This window comes from Sinocyclocheilus rhinocerous, unplaced genomic scaffold (genome assembly GCF_001515625.1).
Source record: "Sinocyclocheilus rhinocerous isolate Xijiao unplaced genomic scaffold, SAMN03320098_v1.1 scaffold2224, whole genome shotgun sequence".
Lineage (NCBI taxonomy): Eukaryota > Metazoa > Chordata > Actinopteri > Cypriniformes > Cyprinidae > Sinocyclocheilus > Sinocyclocheilus rhinocerous.
The window spans coordinates 61,554-71,226 of NW_015652315.1; the positions used below are offsets into that span (position 1 = coordinate 61,554).

At 35.9% G+C, this 9,673-nt stretch overlaps 1 long non-coding RNA gene and 1 pseudogene across 1 annotated transcript in view; both read left to right on the forward strand.

Annotated features, from left to right (window-relative positions):
* Positions 1-98, forward strand: part of LOC107714808 (uncharacterized) — a 15,591-nt gene extending 15,493 nt beyond the window's left edge. The window contains exon 2 of the long non-coding RNA XR_001637022.1: positions 20-98. This is a non-coding gene — a long non-coding RNA (uncharacterized LOC107714808). The remainder of the gene's footprint in view (positions 1-19) is intronic.
* A 97-nt stretch (positions 99-195) lies between these two features.
* On the forward strand, positions 196-938 carry LOC107714800 (zinc finger protein 664-like; annotated as a pseudogene).
* Positions 939-9,673: the final 8,735 nt, after the last annotated feature.

Below are 9,673 nucleotides of genomic sequence, written 5' to 3' on the forward strand. Positions count from 1 at the left end.
GTTTTTACTTTTGTTGCAGAGTTGATTGAAGATAATGAGGAGAAAGAAGAATCAAGTGAAGTTGAGGAGAAAAATCATGTCAAAACTGGAGAAAAACCTTTGAGTTGCTCTCAAACCAAACAGAAATATTTAAAGAAAACAAGAGCCAATAAATCTTTCAACTGCACTCAGTGTGGAAAGAGTTTCACACACAAATATGGTCTTGAGCGTCACATGAGAATTCATATAGGAGAGAAGCTATTCACTTGTGATCAGTGTGGGAAGAGTTTCACAGTATCAGCAACCCTTAAGGTACACATGAACATCCACACTAGAGAGAAGCAGCACACATGTGATCAATGCGGTAAAATGTATTTATGGGCTTCAGTTCTGAAGAAACACTTGAAAGTTCATACAAAGAAGAAGCCACATTCATGTCATTTGTGTGGTAATAGTTTTTTGCATCCACAAAATTTGAAAGAACATCAGAAAATACATACTGCTGTGGGAGAGTACATGTGCTTTGAGTGTGGAAAGACTTTTACTTCAGCGAGCAGTTTAAAACTGCATGAGAGGATTCACACTGGAGAAAAATCTTATAACTGTTCACACTGTGACAATATTTGAAAGTACATCAGAAAATACATACTGGTGTGAGAGAGTACATGTGCTTTGAGTGTGAGAAGACTTTTATTTCAGCGAGCAGTTTAAAACAGCATGAGAGGATTCACACTGGAGAGAAACCTTATCAGTGTTCACACTGTGACAAGAGATTCAGTCAGTCAACACATCTGAAAACACATGAGAGGATCCACACTGGAGAGAAACCTTATAAATGTTCGCACTGTGACAAGAGATTCAATCAGTCACCAAATCTGATAACACACGAGAGGATCCACACTGGAGAGAAACCTTATAAGTGTTCACACTGTGACAAGAGATTCAATCAGTCAACACATCTGAAAACACATGAGAGGATTCACACTGGAGAGAAACCGTATCACTGCACTGCACGTGGGAAGAGTTTCATTCAATCATCTGCTTTACACAGTCATACAAAAAAACAATAACAGTAAGGCCCCATCCACATTTAGCTTTATACATAAATATTTTGTATCGTAATGCCATTTTGCCAGACGGATCCAGTGTTTTAGGAGCCTGAAACCACTATTTTTTGAAACCGGGTCCCAGAGTGGATAAATCTGAAAATGACACCTTTGTGTTTTGTGTGTACGGCCAATCTGTATATTTTGTGAAACAATGATGTCATCACCTGACATCAGACACCGCTACATCACGTAACAACAACAACAGCGGTGGACTGGACTACATGCTTGTGTTTGTGCTGCAGAAGCTACTGAGCCTATTAGCTTTACTAACTTTACTAGCTTTTTTGTTGTTGTGTTGGGTTTGTATACAGCGCACAAGGTTTATAAACATGATCCAAGTCGTCTTCTCCATTTTTTAGTGTATCTCTGTGGCAGAATTACAGAGCCACATACTGGTCTGGCATGTATACTACATCATTTTGAGTGGTTTCAGTGGTTTCTTGTGTACGCAGATGTTTCTTGAGACAATGCCATGTTTACGAAAGAACAAGAAAAAAAGAAAAAAAAAAGATTGGACAGGGAAAGCTCTGGCTTTTTGTGGATGAGCCCTAAGTAGATCATCTTCAGATCCAGCACTTTCAGGTCTGATGCTGCCTCCTCACCAAATTTGAAACAATAATGCATCAAGTAATAAAATATCATCTGGATAATGCTGTTCTAACCAGTCATTACAAGTGACATGATAAATAAACATTATCTAAAGTTTTCACAGTGAATAAAGTTCATCTTTTTTCTTCAAAACCAGCCGTTTGAACTGTGAGATTCAGATCAACTCAAAGATGGCGTTTCTCCCCAAAGAACAATTTTAAAAAGTTTTATTCTTGTATGCCATTTTACTTCATGATATAAATTATATCGTTTTTCTTATGAGTTTCACATTATTTTCAATTGTCTTATAATGCATATGTGTAGTTTGCTTACTCTTTCATAAAGGAAATTAGAAGCATTTTACAAACCGTTCTTGTTCAGGAAGCTGAAGAAGAGGCAGTAACACTTTTAAGAGAGACTGAGATTGATATTTAATTTTGTTGTTCACTGTTGTTTTTAAAATTACTAGTTATTCTTTCACTTCCACTGATGTATTTAGAAAACACAGAGGCAATATATACTGTCATGTAGCTTTGTAACTGATGCTTCTGTGCTTCTTCTGTAAGTAGAAATGAATACCTAAACCCGGTATTGTAAGGATCCACCCAGATTAGCCCAAAGACGGAATCCAATTGGTGGGTGAAGGCAGGGTCCCGTCGCTAGTGGGGTGAAATGTGGTGATGATTATAGGGGCCCACGGCTGAGGGGGGCCCCCCGGCGATCTCAACCGATTGGCTGATGCCAGCCTAAAAAGATGCTCAGGACAGTTGATGGGCCACTGCTGCGCATCATCATGAAAGCTTATCGTTTGCACGTGTTTTTAAGCCTTGCCAATTTAAACATTCAAAAGAGTTTAAAGCATTCAAACACAAGATGTGGAAAAACTCAACTGAGTACTCGCGCACCGTGTTCGGTGGGCACGCACGCAGAGATGTGTCTAATGGACACCAACACCGAACCGAGCTCTCCTTCACGTCTTCCTGCACCTGAACGAACAAATACAAATCGCAGTTTAAACATGCAAACAGAAAAAGATGTGAAAGAGCCCAATTCAGCACCCCAGCACGGTGTTCTATGCGCACAGGGCGCACGCAGAGAGACGCGTCTCAAAGCGCATGAACACTGAATTTGCCTCTTGTTGCTCTTGTACTGACAAATACATACAAAATGATGTCAAAATACCCGTCTTGGAGAAAAACTCTCAGTTATGTCTTAAGTGAAAGTAAACAGTGGAGAAAGAAATTGGATGTGTATAATTATAATGGATGCATTGTCTCTTAAAGTGACCACGCCTAATTTACTAGCTGCTGTAATGTTAATTCAAGAAAATTAATGAAAGAAAATCACTCACTGCTCTTGACTGAATTACTTTGTAGTTTTAACAAGAATTAATCCAAAGTCAAACCAAAAATTATTCAGACACCGGATATAATGTTTTATATTTTTTTACTAGTGGGTGCAGGACACTATAGTTCATTTATATAAGTGAGGATAGCAAAATAAAGTAAACTGTGACATATTATACCCAACAATTCTTCATACAGTGGACTACCAGTAAAATTGATAAAACATTTGGGACCAAAAATTATTCTGACACTTTGACCTGACCATGTTTTCTTAAGTGTTTTTTGTTTGTTTGTTTTATTGCTAATGCAAGCTTTTTACACCACAGACTGAACAAAATTAAGCATTGCTTGGTAATTGGTCAAAGTATTGATAGTTATGTAAATATTGTCATACTAACACTTGTCTGATTTTTTGTTTGATTGTAATCCATTACGTACCTTTCTATCAAAGTTATTTGACATTATCAAGATGAATTTGTTCTGACACAGTTTAACTCTGAGTTCTTGTCATATTTTATTAACTATAGCATTTTCTAAACTATAGCAAATAAACTGTGATAATGTGAGAAATGTTTAAGGTGTCTGAGTAAATTTTGGTTTGAGGATATTTAATGTTTACAGTGAAGGCTATGCAGTGCTATTTTACATTTGATTATTAAGTTTCTGTACCTGGACACCTACAAACTAGAAAAATACTTAAACATTGTGTAAATATCACAAATAGATAAATAAAACGAATATACAAATTAAACCATTTCAAACAGGGCCCACTGGTACAACCTGCACTGGGGCCCCGCAAACCCCAGCTACTATAATGCGTCTAGGTCTTTTACTTGCGCTTCTGCAAAGTTCACTTAATTTATCAGGATTTATTTTCAATTTTGAGTCTAGCTCTGTGTTCATCTGACTCCAAATTCAGGTGATCATTAAATTTAGGAGGTATTTCTAATTAAAAACTGATCACAAATGTCGATTATGTATTAATTTTGATATTTGATTATTCTGGAAATCCCATACTTTTAATTATTCGTTCATTAACGGCCTGGTATTGCTTAGTAGTTCACTTGGCCAACGGTGAACACACGGCACAAACTCGCCAGTTCTGTACTTACTCAGAGGATACAGGGTGATCATAAGCCGCACACTGCTAGCAAATAACTAAAAGTGTATTTTTTCTATAATCACTAAAACTGTAACTTGTTAAAGTCAGTGACAGTCAGAAATCAGAAGTCCCTAAAGATGTCCCCCATGGTCCATTCATTGGTACTTCAGTATGATCTATCCTGGACACAGATTTGCGGAAACACCAGACTGCACTTTAATCTACTAGAAATAATGATTTCAGAGGAGATCAGAATAAATCAAGTATATCAATTTATTATTAGTCAGGTAAAAATGTATCATGCCAATTACATAATTAACACTGGAACCGCCAGAGGTCGCTGTATACCTAAAAGCGCCAGCAGGTAAATTTTACCCACGCACATGGCAACTGTATTTATATGGCTAAAGAACATATTATTTCACTGTATTATGCTACTGTCTTCACAAAGAAGTGTCTAGAGTCATGAAATGATTATGTCTAGTCATCAACTATATTTTTATCCTGTTGTTTTATGTTCAAGAATTTTTAATGCAGGCTACACTAATCCATAATGGTCAGTAGCCTAAGATAAAATTTAAAAAAGCCTGCACTGACAACGGAAATTAGAAGGTAGTAGCCTAAATATTTGAGTGGTTTAATATTATAATACAATGTCATTAATATATGAATGAATGACTAAAACAGCCCACAGACAATAATGATCAATAATAATTCACCTAAAACAGCCTATAGACAATAATGAGCAATAATAATTTACCACACTGCATAGGATGATGCGATGACAAATTCAAGCGTACAGCTTCACCTAAATATTTATTAATTTGTTTAGTTGTATCATTTATAATTTGAATAAGAGAACAACACCATACTTTGGGTAATCAAAAAATGGTTTTATTCATATAGATCAGATTTTTATTTTCTTGAGGAAACGGCCAGACTAGCAACACAGTAGCAAACAATAAACGATATGGCAAGACAAAAATTAAATAATTAAACCAAAGTTTGACCAATTAAAGTAACGTTAGGCTAAAACATGTAAATATGATATCTGGATCACTGTCAGATGAGCCGTCAGATGCTGAGCCGAGCCGACTTACCATCAGACTCTCCATCACTCATTTAGTGTTTCTAATACCTATCTTCCATAAATCGCCTTTTTTTTTGTCATTTTGACTTTATTTATGAAACTCATAACCGCTAAATCAGTGAGTGAAAGGCGTTGCCTAGAAATGTACAAAGTTTAAAACATAAGCGGCAAGAAAATGACAGCGCGAAAAAACATGCATTATATAGCGGGTAAATTTGACCCGCTGGCGCTTATAGTATAAACCATACAAATCTTAAAGACGATTACTAAATGTCTATTTAATATGAGACAGGAACCTGTTCTAAAAGAATTGCATATGAGCACATCACAACATGAGCAGACATCTGAGTGAGTGATGTGCTATTATAGTAGAATTCCCTGTTGTCAACACTGCTTTAGATGAATGTAAGTAATGTTAATAAACAAATCTGCATGGAGTAACTAAACATGTTATCTATTTCATTTGTCCATTAGTATTGTTGATAAATTGAGGAACATGTGTTGGATAAAAAGTGAGTAAGCAACTACCTTAAACCTGTTAACCCGCACAGGCCCGCCCACGGGCCGGAAGGGCGTGTTTAGGCATTCCCTTTGTTTACATGAGCGATTCGAGTTATAGTTGTCGATAGCATCCATTTTCAAAGAAATCTCGATTCCAGCTTTGAAATGGCATTTGTTTCATATAGAATACTCTCTTCTGAGCAAAATGAGCCCTCCCCGTCTCTCTCCTTCAATCACAGGCGATGTTATAACCCAGAACAGAGAGGGAGTCGCTGACAGGCTTAGCGAGGTGCCAATCTCTGCACCACAGTTTTTGTCTGTTTGAAGCCAGCCAATGCCTAGCCAGCAAAGTTTTGATGGATGGAAGTGTTAGCCAACCACAAGGACGTTTACAGTGATTGACAGTTTGCACATTTGACGTAAGCAGGTTTGAAGAATATCCGTGCACAAAGTTAGTGTGTGTTTGTGCGCTCTCTTTAATTGGAAAAAAGAACATTTACTGAAAAACAAAATATACTTACTTAATCTTCTTATTTTATTAACCAAATTTTATATACATAAATGTAAATTTTCAGGTCAAAAACCAGTTTTATGTTTTGCTTGCTGAATTGCAGCATCACTTTGGGACTATCTTTAACTCGTGTAATAAGAAGGCTTTAAAAACAATTGAAATTTGTAAGTCTTTTAATCTTTTCCTTTGATGTGATCTTTTGTGATTAGTTATATACCCCTGTTTTGTACCCTGCTATTACAGAGTAACAAAGGTTCAAGTGTGTAGTTTCAAACAATACCAGATTTATAAATATAGACCATAGGGTTCAAGAGCTACAGACATTTTTATTTGGGTATGTCGTTTTTCAGAAAATGCTCAAAAATAGGGGCGCACAGTAAGTGTAGTATTGAGCAGATAAATCACAGAGGAGACTTGAATCTTGTCTGGATGTTACAGGGACAGTTGAGACACGCGTGTTAATCTGGTGCAGAGTGACTGATGAAGGAATGCTGCCATCAAAGGCTTGAGTGAGTACACTACAGAAATTAATTAAACATCTTTTAAATCTTAAGTTGTAGTTTATTTTAATTGTTGTAATTTCAAACAGCTATTGCAGCGCTTTTCTGATTCTTGATTGCGGTACATTTGATGCAGAGCTTTTGTGGTGGAGCAGGTGATGGCGGCATTTGTGGGAAAAAACAACAACAACAACACGGGAAAACCTGAATCAAAAATATAAAGTAAGATAATTTTGTTATTTCTAATACATAAATCAAATTACATTGTGCTATTAAAATGTCTACTACAAAATGAGCAAATTTCATCAACATCAAAATATTTACAGATAGATGAATTAAACCTGTCGCTCATATCTATTAAGTTGTTGCGCTTGTTATATCGTTGTAGATCACATGATAACCTCAACATGGCAGATGAAGTCCGGATCGCATTCATACTTTATGAGATTTGGCTGTAGTACGTACTCTTTTAGCGCTCGTTAAGTAAGTACTTATTGAAATTAAGTACCTACTCATTGAGTATTTAAGTACTTAATAGTAACATCACATGAAGCGCATGAGAGAGCGGTTTCAGCACTGAACGCTGCTAGGAGTTTAACAACACTCACTGTGTGGATCATAGTTCATATCCGGACCGGAGCAAGCGTGCTTTGTTTATATGAACATATTTCATATTCTCTCGTGCTCCAAACATGAACCAGCACCGCGTATGCGCACATATCACATCATCTTCAAATAAAAGATGCGCAAATAAGGACGCTAATACAGTGGTAAGTCTGATCATGAACACAATGACATGACGGATTATTGTGATACACAGCAAACAATGATATAGACCGAAAAGGTAAAAACTGACATGTGTCATTTCTGAGAATGTAGTGCTGGTAAACATGAAAATATTATTAGAACTTTTAAATGTTATTTATTTTTCATATAGACCAATATCTCTGCTTATTTATTCAAATAATAATTGATCAAAACATATTTGTTCATGATAGTTGTTATCTAATGATAAGATTTCTTGAGAGTTCATTATTATTATTATTATTATTATTATTATTATTATATTTTTTAAATATATCAAGTTGGCCCCATCTCCGTTTGTTTTTTTTTTCTTGTTTTTTTTTCTTTCTTTCTTTGCTCATGTTTTAATATTCATTTGTCTGTATAATGAGTGTGTTGTAGGTCTGTCACAGAGAGGCACCAAATCACTTTCCAGAACATTCTTGTTCACCGTTCCTGGCTGGTGGAATGATATTCCCACCCCTATCCAGAATGCTGAATCCCTGACAATTTTCAAGTGACAGCTGAAAAATCATCTCTTTTGTTGCTACTTGACTTCATCCTAAATTTATAAAAGAAAAGAAAAAACGTTGTCTTTCTCTTTATTTATTCCTTCCCTTTCTAGCTTGTACTTATTTGAATAATGCCTAAAACTTGGTATTACAAGCACTTCCTGTGTCTGTTTGCCTCTTTAAGAATCGCTTTATGTATTCCCCAATTGTAAGTCACTTTGGTTAAAAGCGTCTGCAAAATGACTAAATGTAAAATGTCTGTGTTTTATTGGTCTCCCCTCTTCACTCACACGTTGTCTTTTTCAAATCTGAGGTGTGAACGACCAGTGCTAAACCAAGGGGGTTTCATGACACTTTAAGGAAATACACTTACAATTTATTATTGCTACATAAATGTTATCAAGATAATTAAATCTTGCCAACCCTTTCTATGTGAAAATGTCAAGACATTCGTCTGTGTTTTTTTTTGTTATTTGCAATCCAGAATTGAGATCTCTTGCACGTTAGGTCTGATGAACATCAGACGGACAAGATCCTCAGTATATGTATTACAAATGACAAAGTGCTTATTCCAAAATGTGAATAAAATGTTATATTTTGTATGCACACATACCTTAATTCAACTTGTGCAATTATTCACTGCTTATGAAATTATGTTGTTATATTGTTTTTATTCGTAACTGCAAATGTTTCAACAATGATTTCATTAACAGCATGCATTTTGAAGCAGTTAATGATTTAAATGTTGGTTAAATTAGTTAATATATGCATAACATTTTACTCCTATGAAAACTATAATGCTAGAATTTGCACATCTGAAATAGATGTTGCTCAATCAGGACAAAAAGAAATACACGCATCATAACATTCAGAATAATAACGCTGACGCCATATGGTACAGACTTAGACATGAAGCTTAATTTCCAAGATGATGCATTATAAGCTTTGAATTTCAATACAATACAGAGCAACATAACAGAGGCTTGTATTGTAATATGTAGGTATTTCTATCATATACGGACACTACTATTATGCCCCGATCAGCCATCATGAGGTTTGCTAATCGCCCCCAGCACATAAAGACTAATCCAATCAAGAGATAACACTGAGCTCTTTTGGTATCAGGACTACAACTGAAAATACCTCGTGATCGCGAATGTATAGAAACCAGTGTAGACACAGGAAGTAAATTAACTAGTGCCCTCAGGCCTGTGAGCACGGGACCGCTGCATGACTAGCACATGACGCCACCTAAATGATTTCAATATATCGCTTATCCTGCCCGAAAAGACCATAAACATTGCAGATAACACCTGTTGAGAAAATTAATTTACACACACATATCTTAAAAACTAATCCTGTGTGACTAATATGCTTCAAATCGGGTGATTTTAGCTCAGTCAGTGTTTTGGCTGTCAGTTAGTGATGATCTCTCCTGGTAGGGAATAGTAAGTTGGCCGATCAAAAAGTTTCAAGGGTCAAGTTTAAAAAAAAAAAATATATATATAATTTACACATATCTTAAAAACTAATCCTGTGTGACTAATATGCTTCAAATCGGGTGATTTTAGCTCAGTCAGTGTTTTGGCTGTCAGTTAGTGATGATCTCTCCTGGTAGGGAATAGTAAGTTGGCCGATCAAAAAGTTAGTTT